This window comes from Hippocampus guttulatus, chromosome 11 (genome assembly GCF_054856545.1).
Source record: "Hippocampus guttulatus isolate MCC_2025c chromosome 11, RoL_Hgut_1.0, whole genome shotgun sequence".
Taxonomy (NCBI): Eukaryota; Metazoa; Chordata; class Actinopteri; order Syngnathiformes; family Syngnathidae; genus Hippocampus; species Hippocampus guttulatus.
The window spans coordinates 10,277,872-10,303,620 of NC_141271.1; the positions used below are offsets into that span (position 1 = coordinate 10,277,872).

General features: G+C 41.2%; 1 protein-coding gene across 1 annotated transcript in view; it reads right to left on the reverse strand.

The window, feature by feature from the left end:
• The window catches only part of thsd7ba (thrombospondin, type I, domain containing 7Ba), a 117,840-nt gene that overhangs the window by 91,230 nt on the left and 861 nt on the right, over positions 1-25,749 (reverse strand). The window lies entirely within an intron of this gene.

A 25,749-nucleotide genomic window follows, 5' to 3' on the forward strand; every position in this document is an offset into this window, starting at 1 on the left:
AAACAAGCCCCGCAAAATGTAATCAATTATGACAGGATTCATAATCAAACAATTCAGAATCTGAATTTCAATACTTTAATTTGATGAAATCATGTGTATAATTTTGCAATTCAAGTCAACTCCCTTCCCATGAATTTGCCTTACCGTACTTGAGCTTGAGACTTTTGCCCCCCATGCCCCTCCTGTCCAAAAAGAACATGAAAAAAAAAAGACATTTCCGAGATGGGAGTTTCACAGTACAGAGCAGCTGATCCTCTTCAGTCACTGGTCCAATGTACCACAAGGTTCAGTTATTCTGCCGGTGAAGTCTTTCCCGACATTTTACGGTAATTTATTTGATATTTTTCACCTTCCTTCTCCGTGTGATTGCTGAAATTGGGTTATGCAGTCGTGATAAAAATACAGTAGGAGGGCCGTCATTACTCTTTCGATGTCATCCCCCCAACTTCTCCTTTCACACTTTAATATCATTTGAATAAACACACGTTAAATCACCTGAGATGACATGAGATGTCAACTCACACCAAATGAATTCACACTTCCAGCAGCGTTTGATATTGTTTCTCTTGGGAAAATGTACGTTCATCAATACAAGTTGGAACAGCTGATAAACTACAGGGGGATGACAAATATTTCTCAAGATTAAAAATGGAAGCCAGACGATATGGAGTACGTAGAACGTAATTTCCTCTGGCCGTGGCTGCCTTCTTCATTTTAGTCACTGACAGTTTTCCCGGCATCCATCTTCTATCTTGCAGCTTGATTCAAGTTGGACTGTTTGTTGTTTGTGCCATGACACTTTTTAATTAAATGACGCCTGTGCCACTGTGCCACATTACGTTTAAGACGTCCCCTGTGCCAAACTTACCAGCAATTACCGTTTATGAGTAGTGTGACACATTTTCAGTTACAACATACACACATGCACACACATATATACATATACATATATATATACTGTATATATACATACATATACTGTATATATACATACATATACTGTATATATACATACATACATATACATCCATACATACATATATATATACAGTACACATATATATATATATAAAATGAAAAATCCTCGTCTCACCCCCCCCTCGGGTGGTGTCCGTCCCTCATTCAGGTCGGGTCCTCTACCAGAGGCCAGGAAGCTTGAGGGTTCTGCGCAGTATCCTTGCTGTTCCCAGCACTGCACATTTCTGGACTGAGATGTCCGATGTTGTTCCCGGGATCTGTTGCAACCACTCATCTAGTTTGGGGGTCACTGCCCCGAGTGCTCCGACCACCACAGGCACGACTGTCACCTTTACCTTCCAGGCTCTCTCCAGCTCCTCTCTGAGCCCTTGGTATTTCTCGAGTTTCTCGTGTTCCTTCTTTCTGATGTTTCCATCACTTGGGACCACGACATCCACTACAACGGCTTTCCTCTGCCCTTTATCTATGATCACAATATCTGGTTGGTTCGCCATTACCATCTTGTCAGTCTGGATCTGGAAGTCCCACAGGATCTTCGCTCTGTCATTCTCCACCACCTTTGGAGGTGTTTCCCATTTTGACCTTGGGGTTTCCAGTCCATACTCCGCACAGATGTTTCGGTAGACTATGCCAGCCACCTGGTTATGGCGTTCCATGTAGGCTTTCCCTGCCAGCATCTTACACCCTGCAGTTATGTGTTGGATCGTCTCAGGTGCCTCTTTGCACAACCTACACCTTGGGTCTTGTCTGGTGTGGTATATCTGGGCCTCAATGGCTCTGGTGCTCAGGGCCTGCTCCTGAGCAGCCAGGATGAGTGCCTCTGTGCTGTCCTTCAGGCCAGCCCTCTCTAGCCACTGATAGGACTTCTTGAGATCGGCCACTTCAGTTATGGTCCGGTGGTACATCCCTTGTAGGGGCTTGTCCTCCCATGATGGTCCCTCTTCCAGCGCCCCATCTTCTGTTCCCCATTGTCTGAGACATTCTCTGAGTAGGTCTGAATCTCTTCCTTTGGCCACCTTATTATTCCTGCAGGGTATCTGATCACTGGCAGGGCATAGCTGTTTATTGCCCGGGTCTTATTCTTGCCATTGAGCTGACTTCTTAGGACTTGCCTCACTCGCTGGAGGTATTTGGCCGTAGCCGCTTTCCTTGTTGCCAGTTCGAGGTTGCCATTGGCTTGTGGTATGCCGAGGTACTTGTAGCTGTCCTCAATGTCTGCTATTGTTCCTTCAGGGAGTGAGACCCCTTCAGTGCGGACTACCTTTCCTCTCTTAGTCACCATCCGACTACATTTCTCAAGCCCGAATGACATCCCGATGTTGCTGCTGTAGATCCTGGTTGTGTGGATCAGGGAGTCTATGTCCCTTTTGCTCTTAGCATACAGCTTTATGTCATCCATGTAGAGGAGGTGACTGATTGTAGCTCCATTTCTGAGGCGGTATCCATAGCCTGTCTTGGTGATTACTTGGCTTAGGGGGTTCAGTCCTATGCAGAACAGCAGTGGGGAGAGTGGTATATGCCACATTTGATGGACACTTGGGTAAGTGGCTTGCCATTGGCTTCAAGTGTGGTTTTCCACATCCTCATCGAGTTCGCAACGAAGGCTCTTAGGGTCCTGTTCACCTTATACAACTCCAAGCATTCAGTGATCCATGTATGTGGCATCGAGTCATAGGCTTTCTTGTAATCAATCCAGGCTGTGCACAGGTTGGTACGTCGGGACCTGCAGTCTTGTGCAACTGTTCTGTCAACCAGGAGCTGATGTTTGGCTCCTCTGGTATCTCTACCAATGCCCTTCTGTGCTTTGCTCATGTATTGATCCATGTGTCCACTTATCTTAGCCGCAATGATGCCTGACATGAGCTTCCATGTTGTGGAGAGACAGGTTATTGGCCGATAGTTGGATGGGACTGCCCCCTTTGAGGGATCCTTCATGATCAGGATCGTTCGCCCTTGGGTTAGCCATCCTGGGTGAGTCCCATCCCTCAGCAGCTGGTTCATTTGTGCTGCTAGGCGCTCATGGAGTGCTGTGAGTTTCTTTAGCCAGTAGGTGTGGACCATGTCCGGGCCTGGTGCTGTCCAGTTCTTCATATCTGAGACTCTTTCCTGTATGTCTGCCACTGTTATGGTAACTGGCTTCTGTTCAGGGAGGTTGCTGTGCTCCTCTCTCAGGGTCACCAGCCATTGTGCACTGCTGTTATGTGCAACCTCCTTCTCCCATATGCCTTTCCAGTACCTTTCAGTTTCCAGTCTTGGTAGGTCAGCTCTGTTGTTAGGACCCGGCCACTGAGCGTACACTTTTGCAGGTTGTGTTGCAAACAGCCTGTTTATTCGTCTGGCCTCATTCTCTTTCGTGTACCGCTTTAGGCGGCTGGACAAGGCTTGGAGCCTTTGTTTGGCAGTTTCGAGTGCTTCAGGTATGGTCATCTGGATGTACCTCTCGGGTATCGGCCTTTTCATCACACCTCTCTGGGCCTCCGTCAATTGACTCACATCTTTCCGAGCCGCCTTGATCTTAGCCTCCAACCGTCTTTTCCATGGTGGGTAACGTATCTCATGGCTTCCATGGTTGCTCTTATAGCCAAGCATCTCAAGGATCACTGATGCTGAAGCGTGTATCAGCTCATTGGTTTCCGTGATCGTTACGGTAGGGATCGCCCTCAGTGCTGCATTCACACTTTCCATGAGACTTTCAGGTGGTACTTCACATAGCCGTTGTAATTGGTTTCTAGGTTGCCCAGCTTTCATTCTCGCCATGATCTTAGCTTTCAGGTCAGTTGCTGCCTCGCTCAGCATTTCATTCGTTGGGGCTGGCCTCCCAATCTCATCATCTGCATTCATTGGGGCTTGCCTCCCAATCTCTGGTATGACCTCCTCCTCTAATCTGGCAGCCTGGGGCCCTTCACCATGGAACCTGCGTTGTACCTCATCAATCTCAAGTTGTGACAGCAGTTGCCGTTTGTGGATGTTGGAACACTGAGCTACTAGTTGTTTCGTGGTCAACCGTGACTGTGGGTTTCGAAGAAACCATTTAGCCCACATTCTCTGCATGTAACCACTCTGACTAGGGTTGCTTGAGTAGTAGCATTCCAACAGAGCCATGTTATCGCATCTCGCCCATCTCCGCTTTGTTCCAGTAGCCCATTTTTCATCAAGGTGCTCTGGTTCCCCAGCACCTGACGCAGACCTTGTTTGGCCGGGCGACGTCTGAGCCGGCATGTCATTCATTTTACTGTCTCTCATCATTGTATGAGGTAGGCATTAGCGTGAAGGACCTTGCCCAAGGACCCATACTGGATGGTGTCATGTGCTCATTTTTTGCCCCAAGCGGGATTCGAACCACCGTCTCCCGTATGCCAAACCGATGCCTTACCAACTGAGCTATATATATATATATATATATATATATATATATATATATATATATATATATATATATATATATATGCACATACATATACAGTACACACACACATATATATATATATATATATACATATACAGTCATTTACATATTTATATATACATATGTATACATGTACATATATATACATCTATTTGTCTATGTATATATATATATATATACAGTATATACACACACACATACCTGTATATATATTATATACATACACACACACACAGATTGATAGATAGATGGATAGAAGGATAGATAGATGTACAGAAAATTATCATTTGGTACTCAAACCTCTTAAAAGTGGTGAAATTAGCCTAAATCACATTGGCAGGGACCCATTAACAGAAACTGCTAATTTATTGTGATGGCAAAAGTATAAACTTTCTTCTCAGATACTTCCTAATTTTTTTTCATTAAAAAAATAAAATGCATCGAGTGCTTTGCCTTGTTTTACTTTGGTACTGCACCTTGCACTGTCTCAAGTCAACAGATCGAATGGGACTTGGACATTCTACAGTAATGAATTCCATAGCCCCAGGCTGCTTTTCTATATGCTCATGGACCCAGCGGGCTTTTGTTGAGATTCAGCATTCATCCTTACAGCATTAGTGCCAGCTCTACATGAATGCTAAAAGCATAACCGCAAAGAGAGAGGTAACGCGTGGTGCTGACCAATGCAATCCTCAATTTGGCTAATCACCAACAACTGTGCGGTAAGACGAGCTCTGCATTCGCCAAACCAATGACTGCTTTCCTCCCCATTAACGGAAATGTGAAGCGACTAATAACGATCAAATTCACTTTGTGTCGACACCGTGCAACCGACACAACGCTCTAACAACCCTCTCTAATCTGATGGAGAGAGTCATTTAAAACTGTCAGCTTTAAGAGTTTGATATGTATTTGTAGTTTTTGCTTTTAAAATGAGGTCAAATTGTACAATTGTGCCCCACAATATTTTGTTAATCATTTATTTTGAAAACTACTAAGTCCAGTGAAATGAAATTGAACAGTTCAGGTGTTGAACATCATAAATTTACCCTGGGACCGATTTAATAAGTGTTCAATATGTGCACCGCTTGTGACATGCTGCAAAATCTTGGGTGTGCGAGCATATTGCAAGACGCAAAATGACTCTTTTTTTTTTGGAGTGAATGGCAAGGCTTAATCTGAAAACACAACAAAAACAAACATTAAATTAACTGAAATTTTGATCTGTTTGTACACATTGTGTAAAATGTCAATTTTACACAATTTGTATAATTTATACAGTTTAATAAATACGGTTTATTTCCAGAGGTGGGTCCCTCAGAGGCATTGGTAACAGCCAAATGGTGTTGAAAACGGACTTATGTGTACCATGTCACACACAGGTACTGCACACCTGACACGCCAAATACAGAAAAAAAAATTAAAATTGTGACATGCATCTCATATTGTTTTACTCCACCAATCACCACGCAGTGCGTGTGTGTACCTGTTGTTTTTCGAGTAGTCATTTTCTTTACTTGACTGCGTGTTGGCCGGTGCGGTGCCAGCGTGGAAATTATGTTCTCGATTGGCTGTCCCCGAAGAAGGACGGACTGCGCTGTCGTGGGTCAGCCTGAAATATTGACGGAAACGTTGACGGACTGACAGGCCCTCTGTCAGTCTGATGGAATGCCCACCTCTGTTTTTTTTTTACATTTGCCAAAATCTCACTGGTCAACAGCAAATTTTCATTCATCATTGATATGTCCGGAGTGAATTTTTGACACTGATTTGTTTACTTTTTTCTAACACAACAGGTTTTTGAGATGTTTTCATTTTTTGTTTTTAAGTTTGACCTGTAAAAGGTACCACAAGATGGATTTGACCATGTGTTTAATATTTATAGCTACCATGTTTCAAAAACAAATTCCACTTGTTGCTGAACCTAACTCTTAATTGGTAAATATTACAAGATATCCATCCATTTTCCAATCTGCATATCCTCACAAGGGTCGCAGGCATGCTGGAGCATATCCCAGCTGTCTTCGAGCAGTAGGCAGGGAGAAACCCTGAACCAATTGTCAGCCAATTGCAGGTCACGCACAGACAAACAACCATTCGTGCTCACACTCACATCTAGGGACAATTCAGAGTGTTCAATCAGCCTGCCCTGCATGTTTTGGAATGAGGGAGGAAACCAGAGTACCCGGAGAAAACCCACGCAGGCACGGGGAGAACATGCAAACGCCACACAGGAAGGCAGAAGCCGGAATTGAATCCTGTACCACTGCACTGTGAGGCCGACGGGCGAACCAGTCGCCCACCGTGCCGCCCTACTAAATATATTATGATGTTCAATAATATATGACAGTGACCTCTCCTAGTATTTACTCTATCGCCATTCAGCAGAAAAATACGACTTTTGGGCCATGTCACCCAGTCATATATCCAACAAAGAAGCAGACCAACATCCAAGAAGCAATACAGCTCCAGTAACAAACCAAATACTGTCCAACAGTGTTAGTTTACTGCCTCACCTGCACTGACCACCATTTGTCACCATGTGCTAACACACTGGTGGCAAAATAACAAGACATCCAGCGAAGGTGCATGGAGCCGTACCGGAGAATATTTTTTTTCCTTTTAAACACTGTACTATGATAGAAAATGATACAAGACTTAAGCCAGTGAACTCCATGTGTCCCTGTTACAATAACTGGTCTCCGGAGGCCCAGTAGTTAATATAAAACACACAGCCCGTGTATTTCCCTTCAGGTTCTTCTTCACATATACAATTCATGCAGATCCAACTTTGATTTCAAGCTGGGAAAAAATAAAACCCTCAGGGTTTGCCGAAATCAATGTGTTTATGCTTTAGTCTGTCTCGCTTTAAGACATGGTGAGAAGAGCTGCGAGGAACAGCTAAAGCTGCGCGATAGCTTTGTGGTGATCTGAATCTTTTTTCTGTGCAATTGCTTGTCTTATGTGGTTCCCTCAAGTCCCTGCAGCAGCCTGGGCCGAGGTGACAAGTAATTGGATAGGATGTCATTCACTCCTTGGTCTCGCCGCCGTCCACTGAGCTGAGATTTCTTTCCTTTACGCACAGGGCTAGAATTGATGGCCTTATGTTCTGATCTGCAGAAAGGCCCAGGTGTTTGGGTGATGATACAGGCCAGTGTGGCCATAGTGGGAAAAAGAGACCATTGTGAGATATCATGTCTCTGCTTTGCTCTCCAACTGTACATTTTTTTTCAAGCAACTACGTAATTGTAATTTTGTGAGATCAAGCAATTTTTATTCGACACAGGGAACGTGAACATTTAAACATAACGAATGCCAACAAGGAGTTTTTTTAAATGGATTTCCTAAGAGTTTGTAGGTGCAGCGATAGAGCCCAATGCGGAATAAGTGGATTCGATTTGCGCCTGGCCTGATCATTTCCTGTACATGTTTGCCTTGACATTCCATCATGGTTGCACAAGTGCTTTCATCTGTTCAGATATTTTCCCTGAGCTCCTCTCAGAAGGAGGATAATGTTCCGCTTTGTTTCACCTCGAAGATAGGATGAGAGCACTTCCAGCTATGTTACATTTCAACTTGCCAAGTACTTGCTCCTCAAGTACTGACAACTAAGAGCGTGAAGAGCACTCTTTAAACACTAGCAAACAAATTAAATGACAGCATTTTAAGCATTGATGTTAATTTTTCGCTACTCTTCGCCTGACTGCATGAAGAGCATCTAAATCAGCAGTGTCAACATTTTTTTCGCTTAGGCTCTCAAATGAAAAATTGAGAGGATATCATCACTTTGACATTCTTGACCTTTAGTTGATCAAACTCACTAAATCATCGATCCATCCATTGTCTAATCCGCTTATCCTCATAAGGGTCGTGGGCGTGCTGGAGCCTATCCCAGCTGTCTTCGGGCAGTAGGCGGGGGACACCCTGAACAGGTTGCCAGACAATCGCAGGGCTCACATTGACAACCATTGGCATTTACAGTCACGCCCAACCTCAGCTGCTGATGTTGCTCAATCGGCCACGCCCTTTAATTCATTCACTGCAAGCTCTTTCCAAAGCAGGGTTTGACAAATATTTCTAGATCCATAGAAAGATGGTAATGTGTGACAACATAATCACCAAACCTACCAAAATAAAGAGGCCCTCTACATTCATCAGAAAAAAAAATCTCAACTCATTTCTGTTCTTCAGTCAGCAGCACAGGAACATTGGTTGGTCTCACCGAAAACGCCCGTTTCTGACCCAAAAGCAGAGAAATTAGCTTTCTCTCACCCAATGAATGACCTGAAGATTAGATTCTTCACCCTCTAATTAGCTACTCGAAAAGTGTATTGATTCTAAATCGTAAATTATTAAACAGCGCCATCTCCAAGGATCTGCTAGTTATTACAGTTATTTAAAAACCTGAGTGAATATACTGTACATATATATATATATATATGGATAGAATGGAATCCGCATTCAGAACCAAAACAAAAGCAGACTGTCTCAAGCTCATCATCTACTTTACTTTAGGGAGGGTTTACTTGGAGATCATTGATGTGAGATATTTCACATATTGAACCCCGATCAGATGTGGAAAGTGGAGCAAAAAAGTTAGTTGTTCCATGTACAGCACTTTGTATGCAGCAATGGCTGTTTGAAAGTGCTCTATAACTACAGTTGAGTTGAGTTGAGCAAATGATCAAATTCACAGTATTTACTGCCATAAATGGATTATCATTATTCATTGGGGAGTTGTGAATAGATATTTTAGACAGGCTGTTGAGCACGACATTGGTTGCCCCTGTCCTTGCTCTGAAGGCTAATGGAGCAAAGCATGCCAGGCGAGCGTACATGCAAGCCATAGGGTTCAGGGTTTCAGATTTATTACAAGAACAGCAAGGCAATGTTCAGATAGCGTACACACTTTTTCCACCATTCATTCCACAGAGACTCAAACAAAGTGAGTTGAGTGTTGTCAACACTCAGTCAAGAAAAATGTGTACAGCTGTTTTATCTTTCAGAATTATCAGAAAAAGGATGAGGAGCGAATGGAATGTTTGGGAAATCTGATATAAACATGAAGTTTCCTGACAATCGATGACATTCTCCATATTGATCTTGAGAGCTTTGAAAAAAAAAAAGACAAAAGGGGCGGGGTTGTTTCATGATGGCATGTCGTCTCCTTCCTCTGAACAAGTTCTGCTGCATAGCACATCTCCTTGAGCAATGCTATCCAGTCTCATGTCCATGTGGTGGCTCAAAATAAAGTCTGCCTCAATTTTCCATTACATTGCGGAGTGTCACTGCATAGGCCACAAACTTTGTGAGTCGACAGCATGTCCCATCAGAATTCCAGGATTGTATCATTTTTGTTTTTGCCCTCAGTACTGTTGAGACTTAACAGACCACCATCATTTCTTTTTCTTTATGAATACACTACCTTTCGATCTACAAAGTAGATTTGTTCATCTTTTTTGCGTCCTTGTTTATTTTATGTGGCCTTAGAGGGGTCTCTGAATTTCCTGTCGTATTTGTACTCATCCCACACTTTGAGTACCTCTATTGTTCCTTTTCTTGTTTCATTGCGTTTTATGTCCTTGTGTACCACATCCCACTATTCAGAGTGCATATGTCTGATCGTCCAGTGTCTCTTTTCTACTCAACAGGCATTCCTGACTTTCAACACATTATTTAGTGATGTGCTACCACATTGATTTACAAGCCTTTTAATGTTTTGGGTCCATTAAAATATCATATCAACAACGGTCTTTCAGTCAATGATTAGAATATCCCCAATCAACAGAGCAGGACGTTTTATGCGTTTGAGGGCTCACTGACTTGGACCTTCTAGATAGCTTCGTACATTCTCTGGCTTAGGCCTTGTGCTACCAAATCAATCAATCTGAGAGCATGATCCTGGATCAAGAAAAGCCCCCCAAGCATCCCTTGAGCGAAACCCACCAGCACCAGTTTCCCAGTGCTGATTGCTTATTAAGTACTGTCTCTCTCCACGAGTAACATTTTATTGAAATGCGGCTTTGTCAATTCATGCTGGAAATCTGCAGCTCAATCCACCACCACTCCCCACCCCCAAAAGAATATACACTTGGAAGGCATAGTTTCAAGGCAATGTCGCTTTGGTGAGATAAACAGTCAACACTTGACACTTGAACATTCGTTGCCAGTTCTAAAACAATCTACCAATGGAATCTCTAAGAGTCCCAGATGCTGATCAAACAATTGAAATGTAATAAATCTTTTCCACAAACCTTTGCATTCACAAAACCCTTCGGAACATCTTAACATTTTTAACATCATTGTTATGTAGCACATGAATGCTAACCATTATTCGGGATTTTCATCACTAAACGCATATTACTAAAAACTGATATTTTTGGCTGCTTATATAGCCCGACTGTGTTTTGGAGATACACACCAAAAATACATTTGTGTATCAAAGTGGAAGTGTACTCTGAAAAACAACGCAGGGATGATGTTGTGTGCGGTGGTCACGAAAAGGAGCAAGTTGTGGCTTCCCCTGCGATGAGGACATTACTGTGGCGAGCAGAGATGCACACTGCAAGTCCAATTAGAGATGCGCAAAACCTCACTATTATATACATTATCAACTCAAACACTCAAGAGCATATTCACTGATTACAGGATCAAAAATGCACTTCGGGATAAGACAAACAATACAGCTGGCAACGTGAGGTTTTGATTCTACAATTATCAAAACTAAGCACAGTGTTTATTTTATATGTGAACCTTGCAGCCAACAATCTGAATAGGAAAAAAAGTCTATGAGGTTTATCACTGCTTTATTCTCATTTAAAAGCAGTGGATGAGGAGACAGCCAGTTTATAACTCATTCCTGGTGAGCTGCCCCGGGAAGTTCAACTCAAAATTCCGAAATAAGGCCTGCTTGTTGGAACTAAATCAAGATCATGAAATTGAAAAACATCCCAGTTAAAAGTGTAGCTGCCTGTTAGTATTAGTGATACTCTATGTGTAACGAGTTGATTACGTCAGCTCAATGCTACATTTGCCGTTTGATAAGTGGCACAGGTGATCGTTCCAAGCATAAATACAGTACATCCTTGGCAGGCACTTACAGTTTATCTGGCAGGATAATTCTGCCGCTCGTCATTTCTTTCCTCGGCGTTCCACCTCCCTCTCGGATATCCTCTCCCCCGACTTGACTGTTTCAGCACAGCAGACGATCAAAGGATAGAATAAAGCAAGCACCATGGATCAGTAACGCAGTGGATCCTAAAAATGACTCATTTGGGAGTTTGTGAATAAAATCCATTTTGTTTCACCTCACGGTCTCTCCTGTGTGGTTCCCGCTGGGTCAAATACACAGTAAACAGCGTAGGCTATTTTAACCGGTCTCTATAGATGCTGCTGTTCAAACACTGAGAACCTCATTAGCATTCCATTCCTCCTCAAAGTGCATCTGACTCAGTAAAGACATCTCACTAAATTTTGCAGAGATCTTTGAAACGGCACCACCACCCGAGGATAAATACCATGTGATTAATTATCAAACTCGGGGGGGGGGGGGGGGGGGGGAGGAAGAAAGAGTGGGAGAAATAACATGCGCATTGACATAAGACATTTTACCAGTTGGTAACCTATTTCCATCCAAATCGGTCTTGGGGGTGGAAGTGAGTGTGCTGACAAAGACAGAGCACTCCCGCATGACGAGTGGCTTCTGAATGAAACCACTCCATTAACGGAAATGAATATGAAAGGTTTTGAATTTTTATACCGCTAGATCTCACAATGGGTACCCAGAGGACTCACGGGCTGGCTCAGACCTTTATGCTTTGTTCAGAAAAGCCAAGTTTGTGTCACTTCAATGACCGATCAATCTTGGTCTATGCAAAGCAGGCAATAGCTTAAAAAAAACAAAAACAAATCTATTGTCGTAGGACCTTGTAAATAACCAAGGTTAGAATGAGGAAAGAAGTCCGATGAATGAGCAAAAATGTAATTCAAGCTTAATTGATTCAGTGGTTGTGCCAATAATAGCCTTTTTATCCAATTAATTCCAGACAGCCGTGAAATAATTTTACAGAATTTTTATGTGGCTGACCTTCACAGAGACAGACATAATACACAAGTTCAAAGGCACACCAGCTCACCACTCATTTGTCCCAATTCCGGAAAAAGAGATCAAACACTGCCCCCCTGCTGAGCGTCACTGACAGAATACCAAACATTTTTGCAATTCTCACTTCTGTCTCATTTATGAATCAGTCGAGTTCATTCAGCACAGTAGAGTTTCAACCTTGTAAACCATGATTAGGCTTACATGGGTTTAAAATGGCATGAAAATTCCATATTATGCTTGTACTGACCAAAAGGATGGCTGTTATCAGTACTCTAACAACGTTGCCGTAATAAATACTGTGTAAACAAAGAAAATCACAGATGCACCAAAAACAAAAAAAATATGTACGAGGAATAATAAAATGAGCCAATGTAGTCTCAGCATGTCATATATAGCATAAACTAAAGCATGTTATGGCATGGATTCACACAGCAGACACGCCCACAGCATTTGAGAGTGGAGAGATTGACTTGAATAATAATGACTGGGAAGCCTCATTGTATATACTTGCAATATTTTATATTACATATATATATATACACATATATATATATATATACACATATATGTGTGTGGCGGCCCGGTGATCCAGTGGGGAGCGTGTTGACCTCACAGTGTGGAGGTCGTGGGTTCGATCCCGGCCTGCGTGGGTTTTCTCCGGGTACTTTGATTTCCTCCCACATTCCAAAAACATGCATGGCAGATCTGATTGAACACTAAATTGTCCCTAGGTGCGAGTATGAGCACCGATGGTTGTTCGTCTCTGTGTGCCCTGCGATTGACTGGCAACCGGTTCAGGGTGTCCCCTGCCTACTGCCTGAAGATGGCTCCTCCAGCACCCCCGCAAAAAAATATTTTCATTTTACAAGGACTTTAAGTAAACAAATGTGTTATCAAGTTTCATGTGAAGCAGCTAGGTCGGATGTCATTCAAGTTGGAGTTACCGCTACAATTTGGGACCACTTGCTTGAAATTTGGCACAGGAACAGAAGAATGGAGAACAGCCATGCAAGGCTACGGCCCCTCAGATGCTCCCTTTTGATGCTCAATTTGTGAGGTCAAACACAAAATGATCGTTTCCACCCACACAGCCGGCCGCCGTACCTCTGCACTGCTTTTTTGCCTGCCTGTGAATGTGTCTTTGTGGAGATAAATTAAAGTGTTCGATGCACCAAAAAGACGAACAAACTCACATCCAAAGCCGGATTTAATTAAAACAGAAACGTGCAGTTCATCACACAGTTAAACTCACACCCACCAACAAGAGATCGTTGATAAAGCACAACACACCTTTTTTTCTTCACCTTCTTCATTTTCTAAATGTTGCTGGTACCGCATTTACCATTTAGGCCTGTCTGCAGAAGTTAAAAATCACTTGGCGTACGATTCAATTTCTAACACCAACATCAAATCGCCAAATGCCCTGACTTGCAATGAAGTGCAGCACCCGGCAAAGGACAAGGTCAATAGTGAAGATGCGGTTTCTTCTTGCTCACCATGAAGTAAATAGCTCAATAAAACACGTTTTAAATTAGCCTTGAAATGAGAAGGTTATCTGTAAAATGAATAGCAGGTAGAAACAGCAGCTAGCATTAAGCCGATATTAGACAACAAAAAAAGTAAGGTCATTTTATCCTCATTTTCACATTTTATTCAGCTAAATGGTTCTTTGTATAAAGAAACTCAGATGGTAATCTACTCATTGCTACACTGGATTATTTAATTTAAGTGACATTGCATATTGTACAAATTGGTATTATACCTTTTATTACTTTCAAATACGTTTGCACACTAACATCAGCACAACTCCACCTCAGCTGCTCAATTGCGAATTCAATGAAGTAAGAGATTGATCATTTATTATGTTGTTAATGATTGGGACACATCACAAGCGCCAGCACTCCACATCAAACTCTGCATTCAAGTCCACTAGACAAAAAGCAATGCATAAAAAAGATGCACTGACTAAGTTCACTTATTCACGGCTGATGCGCTTTCTTCTGCACCAAAGCATTACAGCTTTCCATTTGCAACAAAACAATCCAATTCAAATGTATCGAACCAAACTATTTTCATGGATTGTTGTCTTAAAAAAAAAAAGAATCCAGACTTTCAGTCTTGAGGTGCGGCACAGCTCCCGCAGAGTGGGGAAATGACTTTTACGACAATTCTCAGACAGTTGTCCAAGAGAGTTAAAAGATTTGTTCTCAAGTTATTTTCAACACTTTAAATTGGTTAAGCCAGGAAAAACAAGGCAAAAACAAAAAGACAAGGTAATAGTAAATCCAAGAGCACAAACAAAACGACAAGAGTCCAATTACATGAAAACAAAACAAGAGGAAGATCAAAAGACTATAATACTTACAAGCGAGAGACTAAAGAGCAAAAAACGACGAGGTGTAGCATGAGCCGCAAGCAAGATCAATAAGAAACTTGGCGCTAAGGAAGTCCTTAAATACATGGCTAACTCTATGAACATATTGGCAGCAGTTGTGCACACTGGAGGGAAAGCCCTCCTCCGCCACCTGCTCAAGGCACACAAGAACAGGATCATGACACAGTATGGATTTCAGAAAAAAATCGGAAATTGACACGCAGGGTTGCCGCAATGATACTATGCAAAGTATTACTCATGAATGCTAGTTTATTGTAAAGATCTTTGGTCAAGCACAGAAACACAGGATATAATTGACAAAAGAAAGCAATCGCCATATTTTCTATAATGTGAGCACTCGGCCCTCCCTCAAATTGGCCTATACTTCTCCTCTATGCCTTTTACACATTACTGTCAACGGGCCCAACCACTTGCGTCAAAGCATGGCATCACATTTGCATAAATGTCACTAAGTAAGTGTTGACAGTGGGCTGTTTTGACATGTTGTTGTGCATGCCCAGGAAGAAATAGGCTTTCGGGTGTTGTGCCGTCTTCTGCTAGGGAATCATTTGAAAACGGAACACCAAGTGCCACGAGCATGGTTTAATCCAGGTTGTGAAAAATCCCTTCTTAGGCCCTTGTAGTTATTACAGTATCAGACTATATCTTATTTCTTAAAGTTGAACAACATGCCCATTGCTGGAGCAACTTGAAATGATTTGAATGCAAAGACAAAGAAGAATATTCGGTTTTTTTTCAACCATGCCGAATTGCAGAGCAGAGAGCCCAGCTAAAACAAGCTATGGTGATTTTTCTTCTTTTTTTTCTGACACCTTGCATTGTTTTTAGTTTGGTTCCTCGTCCACATTCCTTGCAGCATTTTGAGACATTTATTTATTTTCTTCTCCGTGCTTTTCGACCAAAGTGCAGCAAATATTATTATGAAGCCCAAACAAATTTAAAACATTCAAAGTGACATTTAAAATGATTTAAGGGACAGGAAAATAAACGTCTTCCTTGCAACATAAATTGATGTTCTTACAGCTTTCTTCACCCATGCGTCTTTATCAAGTGGGAGTCATTCACCCGTACGACCTCATCAACAACATCCGTAAAGAAACTACTGCATGGATATTTTCATTTGCAATTTAATGTTTTGTTGTTATGCGCTCCTTCTTTGTTTCAACCCGCCCATGGCCTTGTATCCTTTACATGTCCACTCCGAAAATTAAAACCTTCAAGATATGACTTCGGGTGATTCCTTTGGAAAAGGTGACACAAAAGCATGTGTTGCAGTGTAAAAACAAGAGTATTTACAAAAGATTGGCTGTGAGAATTCCTTTTGGAAATTGAAGTTTTAAGAGCAGGTCATTCAATGGTTTGGGAGATGTGCTATGTGATATGTGATATGATATGATATACAGTCTGTTTCTACACCTCCATCCAATTTCCTGAAAGAGGGTACACGCAAGTTCAACCTGAGTGCTGAAAAGCTTCTGGGAGGGCCATCTTTAACAACTAATGTATGTTTGTCCTGACAGCCCTCAAGGTAAGTGGAGTTTTGTGAACAGTGCGTTGTTTAGGAAAGAGCGCAAGACTAAAATATTTGTCATTCACCTGTGTCAAACCGGATCGTCTATTTGTATTAGCAAATGTATAAAATCCGGATCTTTGACAGAAATACCTTTCAAATAGCAGTTTCCAATTCTACGCTGCATATTATTATATTGCAATAGCACAATGGTGCCTTGAGAATTTTGTGACCTGACTTTTTCATTTTCTGCTTTGACTTCTGAGCACAAACTTGAGATATGAGCACTTTATGGTGAGAGCAAAATCTGCTCAACTCACTTAACAAAAAGCAGCAGTTTGGCAGATGGTAATAGAGGCTTTCATCTATTTAATGCAACTCACAGTTGAAGTTAGTTGCCCAAAGAGAATTGAAAGTTTTGCATTTCAAACAACTACGACTTAGCCTTAGAAATACTGCCACTAGCATAATACCAACACGTAATGGAAAGCGGTGTTATAATCCCTCAGGCAATGGATATTTGAACACAAACGGTGAAGCAACATATGTATACAACATATTCCAGTACTCACAGGCATATAGTCTTTATCCTCTGTGAACAATAGATTTTGAAAAATGGTGATTTGTCTTTATTAGTCGGTATGACTGCATTATAATGCCTCCCCGTAAGCAAAAGGCAGGCACGCCAGAGGGAGGAGCACAATGAATTGAATGGAAGCATTATACCATGATGCACATACGGTTTAATTCTTTACATTCTAATTCATAATGTTCTTACCATATGTTTGTATGAAGTACAATATTATAGTCGACTATGTTCCTTCTTAAAAAAAACCTTATAAAAATATTCTTGGGTGTTTAGTGGAGGCCGCAACAGATTGATGGCATTTCCATTCATTTAAATGGGGGAAAGTTATTTGCAATATGAGTGTTTGAGTTGCTGGCTTGGTCAAGGAACCAACTCAACTTGTCAAGCCATCATCTTACAAGGAAGAAGCAAACCAAAGGTTTCGCTGTATTCAAAGAACAAAGACACTGAATTTTAAACTGTTCATCATTAGAACCGGATTTATGCTGAATGTCTCATTCAATGGCCAACATTTATAAACTGCGACTGTAATTGGGCAGCAGGTTAGTCGACTGGTTCGCATTTTCGCCTCACAATGCCGAGGTGCAGGGTTCGATTCTGGCTCGCTGTGTGGAGTTTGCATATTCTCCCCATGCATGTGTAGGTTTTCTCCCAGGTAGTCCGGTTTCCTCCCACATTCCAAAAACGTGCATGGCAGGTTAATGGAACACTCTAAATTGTCCCGAGGTGTGATTGTGAGCGTGGATGTTTGTTCGTTTATGTGTACCCTGCGATTGCCTGGCAACCAGTTCAGGGTGTACCCCGTGCACCTCGTGAGGCTCAGTGGATTAGAAAATGGATGGATGGATGACCCTAATCTGTCATATGTTGCTTACCTGATTGAGCATTTCATTTTTATGAAAATATGAGAGCATTTACCTGTACCTGACAACTGAGCAAAAACCTTTGGATGATAATGCCAATGATCTTCGTTTTCTCATTGCTCTGCAAAAAATGACTAAAACTCAGTCATATGCATTCCAAGCCAAAAGTGTGTGATGGCTGTGAAGAAAAAAAAAGACGATGGACATCTGTAGCAATTTTTCGTGGGTCTTTGAATAAGTTGTGTGTGTGTGAATGAATGCTTTGGTAAATAACGCAATATACTGTAATACATTATAAGATAAGATATCCTTTATTTGTCCCACACTGGGGAAATTATATAATAATAGGATTATGAGTCTGATCCTACTCCACTGTCGTGTTCTAATGATTAATAATTGTACTGTGACATATCATGTCATGTTTTTACAAATGACCATTTTCACCGTTTAATCGTTTCTAAAAATGTCAACTTTGACACTTGTGGTAATGGCCTCTAAAACAACCCCTGTTCGCATTCAAAGGAACCTGCTGGATTGTTATGGTCACCTCAAAAATTGTTAAAAGCCTCAAAAAGCTTCACAATTGCCAAGAAGAAAACTGTCTCATAACATTTAGTTGATAGAGTGATGAATAAAACCCCTTCTGACATCATGTGCTTTTGAAATGACTTCCTGCAATTCTGAATCAAATGAAGAAGTCAAATTGTCTATGCTCTGTAAGAACAAGCATATTAATCATTTACCGTTGAATAAAAAGTGTCTTGTAAGGAAGGCTAAACAATAGAAACCACGCTGGCATGAGAAGTACCAGTAATTAGGTAAACCCTTTCATTGTTGTTTGGTATTGAATTACAGCGTTATTGTCTCAGGATTTAAATTTTTCAAAACCTGACAACTTCAATATTGTGGGCAATTTGTAGTTTGCCGGCATAGAGTTCAAATCTATTGTGATAAAGCGTATCTTCAGCTTTCAAGGCCTTCTTTCCTGCTTTCCAGATCAGCTTATTTGCTATCAGATCTTCCCAATGTTATAATTTTCTGTGATGCCCTTTCGCGTTGGCAAGGAAATGAAAATTCCCTCGAGAGTTTGTTTTCCTCTCCATGAAGCACATGCTGCTTTTGGATGGATTACAGAGCACACAACTTGTGTGTTCTGACATTTGAAAAACAATTAGGTCACTTACACCATCAAAGATCCAATAGCAAAGCCGTACACACGCAGAGAGAACCAACAAAACTTCTGGAAAATGTTGTGACTGAACAGCTTTCTATCAGACATGACTGTTTGGGCTTTATTAATAGGATAGCATCATCGGTAAAACACACAGTGGATATTAAAAAAAAGTCTCCAAACTCTTGTTCAATTGTCAAGACAAGGTGGAAGGAGGGAAGAAAAGTATTTGCAGTCACTGTGTCAATACTTTCGGTCCTCTGTGAGAAAGACTAACAAAAAAAAACTAGTACATTTGAAGCGTATGTATTTATTTATTAGGGGATATTCAGAGGCACTATAAATGTTGGCAGTTGTGCGCTGATGCTGACATTTTACATGAATTTGCATGTAATTGGCCAATTCCGAACACAGACACATCACAGATAGAAAATGGTGTGCAAACTTGGAAACTTTTTACAACGTCCTCTCTCAAAATTGTCCTGAATTTGACAGATTATAGGTCACACAAATGGGAGAAACACTGAATTTGAAATCATTTACATTGGTCTCATTTTCTATATATCGCCCAAAAAACATTTTGAACAGCGGTGTGTAAACTTTTTATATGCCATGTATATCTGAAATATAATCATGCTGCAGCTGGTGGATCACTTTAGTCCTGTATGTGGTGCATTCAAGACTGGTGGGATTTTGCACCCAGGAGGTCCATATGGTGGCTGTGATTGATCGATGCACTGCAGTATGTGGCCCCAGTGCAAGTGGACTGTTGCTACGACAAAAACAAATTAGCTGAACTTTCCTCATTGAGCTTCTTGGCGCAGGTCACGATGCTCCGTTTTGATTAAGAGAGTCAGAGATGTATCGATTACCTCAACCAAGGAGTTTACATTGGCAAGGGTTTGTCTGTTGGCCACTAAATATTCTTCTGTAAATATTCTGTTGCATTTTGGGGGCATTCTTCCCAATGATGACAACTTGGTGGATAGAAGTAATTCATATCATGAAATAACTACTTCCTGAAAACTACCGTAATATCAAACAAAGTTTGTACAAGTGGACCTAAAAATAATGGATTTGTAGTTATATGTATGTGGCACTGGAGTTTCAATTTCCAAGAGGGGACAGTAAAAGCCAGCAGAGCCGCCATCTCAACGACACTGTGCTTCGAGATTAAATATTCAGGTGATCCGAAGGACAAAGTGGTTAAATCTGTCATTGATAAGTTGTTTTATAGCCGACATCCACGTTTGAGCACGCATGGCAGTTTGGAGTTTAAATGTTTGCGATAGACAGTCGTCATCATAAAAATTTCCATTTGGAGATTTTCATTGCGCACATCTTAAAATGTCAAAACACAGACATAAAAGGGCCAAAACAAAGAATAAATATCATACCAAAGGCACTTATCAGCCACGCTTTTCCTGGTATGGGATTATTCCACATTTTATCAAGGCCATTTTGAACAGTGAACCTTTACTGTAGCATTAAAAATGGTTTCAACACGTTACCATCCTATTATCATTTTATTTTACACGTGCGTGTTCATGGCTAATAAAAAAACAAAAAACAAAAGAGAAACCTCATATATTAACAAAAAAAATAAAAAATAAAAAACCCTCCAAGGTGTAGCCTGCACGCAAGAAATAAGTTCACCCAATTGGAGAGGTTCTAAGAGGGGTTTGAAAATGTCTGATTGATCGACATTTTTCCATCAAAATGATCCGAAAATGAGATTCAACTATAATATAAATCGAAGCGCAATAATTGTGCCTTCGAATGTGTTGTAAACTGTTTTCAGTTTTAGATGAGAGGGATCAATTGGCTACATACAAAGAAATCGCAACAATGTACAGAAATTCTGAAACATCTTTTGGACTTGTTTATATAGTCCACAAGACTCAAGACCACCACCTATAAGACTTGAGTTGAACAGCAGCAAAAGTAGACGACACAGCTTTACAAATAAGGACACTGACTTTGTTGTCAACCGGTTCAGGGTGTCCCCCGCCTACTGCCCGAAGCCAGCTGGGATAGGCTCCAGCACCCCCCGCAACCCTTGTGAGGATAAGCAGATTAGAAATTGGATGGATGGCTGTACTATGTTGTCCTTCCATTTCCCCCTGTAAAACCTTACAAAATCTCCGGAAATACATACGGTCGATTTTTGTCTGTATTTCACACCTCTCAGTGCTCTCGACTCTCAACCCGGTGGACAATGGAAACACTGCTTCGAGCCTTGGACGGGATTGTGCTGGATGACATGCGCGGTCCAAGGTACAATGACTTCCTGAGTTTTTGTGTGACAAGAATGATTGTTGAGATGCTACATTAACATTATATGATAAATGAATAACGGTTTGATCATTGATAATGGCAGTTATACCGGAAGATATTAGCATCTGTGGTTTTGGTTGGTACATGACACCACAATCTCCGTTAAGAGCACAACAAAGCTCGATTATGAAACCATTTGATGCGCCTGGAGTTTACATCATATTTATGTTTTGACTTTAATATTATATTGTGTTTAATCCCTTAATTGTTGTTCCATCATGACTGCCAGAAAAGCCGCTCCAATGCTCTCATCAAAAACATGATTCACGACAAAAATAACAGCTGACAGGGCATTCATGAGATATTGTTCAGCAAATACAGAGACATGACCCATTTAAATCCAACCATTCCATTGTATTTCTTCATCCTCCACATATCAGAAAAAAAAAACGCAGTTTCTAAAGCAGCCAGCACATTGTCATGGAAGGCTCGAAGCTCCTCACAGCTCCTTGTACTGGAGTGCTCATCTTTGATTTCAGCATTGACGGCACACCACTATGCAGCCAGACTTTGAAATGAAAGCATTATATTACTGCCCGTCTGTATCGCTGCTCAAATTAGTTCAATTTCTTTTTTTTCCTCCAAACATGAGCCTGGGACAAGACTGGATCCTTAGGTTCTGGCCCTGTAAGATTCCGAAATAATCTGGCTGGAGATCCTCTTCTCATGATGAAATTCTCAATATTTTTAGAATTAACTAATTGTCAGCACATAATTTACAGCGACAGAAAAGGTCTTTAATTTGATCCCCGGTTGACAAAAAACCACTGCCTCATTCCAACGATACCGTTCACTGAATTGTGTCGTGCTAAATTTATCCAGTTCAGTTCTTCTGTTGTCTTTATAAAAGTAAAGAAGAAATAAATTCAATTGTTGGATGATATCTCCACTTTAAGACCATCTGGCATTTGTTCAATCTTTTTGAAGGCAAATGCCAATATTTCGACTTCATAATAGTCCTTAAAAATAAAGTACCTTACAGTTTAAGCCAGTTACACAACGGTGCTACTAAAATGAAATCAAATACACACCTTGTGCAACTACAATATCAGTGACGAAAAAGGTTTATCATCTAGGCTTTTATTTTTTATTTTTTTGTGGTAGCTACCACAAAATTGTTCTCACATTTAATTCGATTGAAAACCTCTTTACTGGGGGGGTGGGGGGGGCAGCCTTGCACTGGAGGTCGATAAATGCCAAAAGTCTACCCAGCATCTTCCAGTACCTGCACAATTAATAGAAGAAGTCAGGGTCAATGTAACACGTGATCGGGAGGTGGGTGGGTCTTTCATATCAATAGGTCAAAGTGTCCTTGGGAAAGGCTGCTTGTGATAAAGGTGGGGAGTAGTTTGGATCGACATATTCAATCATCTTTGTCCTGAAAGTGACTGTGCACAAGCAGTGCAACACTCAAAAATCTCACTGTAACTCCACGCTTCACAGTTTATCCATTCAACTGATCATCAGCCATGTTCAATGTTCACTGTATCCAAAGCCCACTAACACCAACATTTTCTAAAACCAGCTTCAGCTCTTCAGCCAACTCAAATCCAATCTGCTGGGTCAAAATATTGAGATTAAGATTATATATATAATAATTATTACATGTATTAAGATATGTATAATATTAAGATAAAATAATAGATTTATTTATTTGAAAGCTTTTCATCATACTCAAAGACACTTTACAAGAATTAAAAACACAAGATAAAAAATGTACACTTAAAGCCAAGCGTACAGGATTTACAAAAAACACATTTAGATGAACAAAACAAAGCAAAAATGGGTAAACGAGATTAAAAGGTGCATTGCGGAACAGGCGGGGTTTAAGAGATAATTTGAAGGATTGGAGGTCAGTACAGTTGCGGATGTGTTGTGGTAGAGCGTTCCAGAGGGTGGGGGTGGCGACACAGAAGGCTCGGTCCCCCCAGGTTTTGAGCTTGGTCACAGGGATGGCGAGGAGGTTTGTGTTTGAGGAGCAGAGGTTGCGGGAAGGAGTTTATGGGTGAAGAAGGTCGGAGAGGTAGGAGGGGGCCTGATTGTGAAGGGCTTTATAGGTGAGTAGAAGGAGTTTAAACTGAATACGCTGGGGAACGGGGAGCCAGTGGAGGTTGTTAAGGACGGGGGTGATGTGATCACGAGTGCGGGTGTGGTATGGTGTGAGTAGACGGGCGGCGGGATTCTGGATGTAGTGTAGTTTATTGAGGAGTTTGGAGGTTGTACCATAGAGGATGCTATTGCAGTAGTCAAGGCGGGAGGTGATGAAGGTGTGGATGAGGGTTTGAGTGGCGTTGAAAGAATGTGAAGGGCAGAGACGGGAAATGATTTTGAGGTGGAAGAAAGCAGTTTTGGTGATTTGGGTGATGTGTTGGTCGAAAGAGAGGTTCTTATCAAAAATGACACAGAGGTTGCGACAGTGAGAGGAGGGGAACAGGGTGCAGTTGTCGATCGTGAGGTTAAAGTTGGAGGCTGTTTGGGTGAGGGACCGAGGACCGATTATTAGCAGTTGAGATTTAGTGCAGTTAAGAGTGAGAAAGTTTGTTTGCATCCAGGATTTGATATCTGAAAGACAGTTAGACAGGGTGGAGTGGTTTGTTGGGGTAAATGATTTGGTGGGGAGGTACAATTGTACGTCATCAGCGTAGCAGTGGAACTAGAGCCCATGATGACGAATGTCAAGTAACCAAATCTGCTCAAAAATCTGCCCACACTCAGTAGCTGGGTTAGGAAAACTGCCCTGCATTTTTTACTGTGTAGGAATCAAGAGCTTTCTCATCAATGATAAATTGATATCTCTTGATTTGTCATTTTACTACACTTATACATTATTGTAAGTGTTTTTGGAAATAACCGCTTGGAAATGACTGAAAATGTGTGGGCTTTTGAATGTCAAGAGATTTTCTGTGCACAATTGAATAATTATGCCATTAGCCACAGTTTTGCAGAGTTATATTCTGCTCTCCGTGGTGTTGATGAAGGTCAAGTTTAAATGGATCCAGCTTTGTTTGACTCCCAGTGACTCACAAAAGACTCACCCTACATTGCCTCTGGTCTACATAGACACACTCAATAGTGTGGTTTGGCATACCTAAGGGCAGACAGAGCTTTCTGAAAATTAAAGGTTAAAATGAAAATTCCCATCCCAATCAATTATGTTTAAGTCCACGTTTTGGGCTCACGGCTACTGGACATTAAAGGACCTTTCGATGGCGTTTTAATGTCCCCCCCCCCCCCCCCCCTCCGCTCGTTGTGACTGTTCCTTTTTCCTCTCCAGGGAGTGATAACGGTGAATGTGAATCTGTCTGTGTCCTGTGATTGACAAGCGATCATTCCAGGTTGTAGACCGCCTCTCAGTTATCTGGGAAAGGCTGTAGCTCACCTATGATAGTAACCCTGATGGATGGATTGTACATTACAAAAAATAAAATATATAATTGAGCCCTTTTCACCAAACAGTCCAGTATAGCACAGTCTTCTCTGGTAATTTTGTTCAGGCAAAAAAAAATAAAAATAAATAAAAATCCCCTTCACTATGCATACTTTGTATATTCAAATTAATTAACTGCTACAGTAACATGGAAGAGCAAACGCGGCTTGAAATGTAAGGCAATAGCCAATTAACATTATTGCAATTCCTAATACCAGAAAGAGCTGTACGTTAGGATTAATGTTTCAAACCAGATCGTGCAGTGAGCTACGCAAGACAGTGCCAAAAGCACCACCGTTTATTTTACACTGAAGTGCAATCGGCTCACAGTTTTTCCCCACGGCTATGAAACTGTAACCATCCGAGTTGCCCAAATCATGACACAACCGTCTCATAAAATAGCTAGTTGGAAAGCTCTTTGGATTAAACATATGCCATTTTTTATTTTATTTCCTTTTTTTTTTTTATTCATCTTGATGCTCTACTGTTGTACCTGTATTTGTTAGTTGCTCCATGTACAGCACTTTGTGTGTCGCGATGGCTGTTTGAAAGTGCTCTATAAATACAGTTGAGTTGATGCAAATGTCCCGAACTGTGAAACAACAGGAACACGTGATCGGGGCTTTCAACACAATTTGGATTTTTAAAACAACTTTTTTTTAGTTTTGCACACGTAAAATAATTCATTTTCTCAGATGAAAATCATGAAATTGCAGCACATAAAACCCCGGCCGCTGTGATCGTCAGCCAACTGATTCACAACCTTCAACTGATGAATGCATGATGCTTCAACAATTGATCTCTTTCCCTCAGAGTCGAACACTTAAGTGTGACACAAAGCATCTCAAGTTTGAGATTTTCTTTATAGTGTCTCAAACAACAAGGCATAAGACGACAGTGACTCACAAACACTGCAGAACCTCACCCGGGATTTTTCTTGATTCCATCCCTTTTCAACATGCGTTCTTT